Here is a 784-nt window from a genome sequence, read left to right as displayed (position 1 = left end):
ATATGGAATATCTGAGACGAAAATGACTTCAACAAACTACCGTATTACCTAGTACTGACTGAAGGTAAAAGCAGACTACCTGAGTTTGATGGTTAGGCAAGCTGTGCAGGTATAAGAAGTGCATGCGTAAAAGGCATTTGTAATTAACTTGATGTTGATCGGAGCTGAAATGCCATTCCTTGGAATCGACTATGGACGGAGACAGCTGAATTGTAGTGTTTTTCTTAGGATGTACAAATAATTCAGGGAGAATAAACAAAATTAAAAAACTGTTTTATATCTCATAAAAATTCCACTAAGAACAATAACGCAGCAAACAGCTGTTTTATGCTAAATTTGAAACCTATAAAAACGTTGTTGTAGGCTGCAGCTTTGCTGCTTTGCTCTCGATGATATCAACTGGATGTTAACTAATCAATTTACAAAATTTGGCAACCAAATCCTTGTCTCGTTACTTCGCATTGAGCAATATTTTAAACTCTTCCATAGCCAATGCCAATTTTCAATCGTTCTTCAAAATCTAGCCCATTGAATTAAGCAAAGTCCATTCAGGACAAATTTTTCTTATGGAAGTATTGGATCTACTAAAGGAAGAGAGCCTTCGTTCGCCTACCTTCGCCCCAGGCAGCGTAACTATGTTGCACTTTAAATGGTTTTGTGAATTAACAAATGAATAAGTGGTGGAATTTGTAACAAGACACTTGTCTCATATCTGTGGTTATTTGAATTGCCATTAACTAGGATAAAACTGTACTCTGAGGCTCTTTTTATTTTCCACAGTATA

Source organism: Echinococcus granulosus, assembly GCF_000524195.1.
Source record: "Echinococcus granulosus chromosome Unknown EG_S00002, whole genome shotgun sequence".
Taxonomy (NCBI): domain Eukaryota; kingdom Metazoa; phylum Platyhelminthes; class Cestoda; order Cyclophyllidea; family Taeniidae; genus Echinococcus; species Echinococcus granulosus.
Note: the sequence above shows the minus strand (reverse complement) of the source record.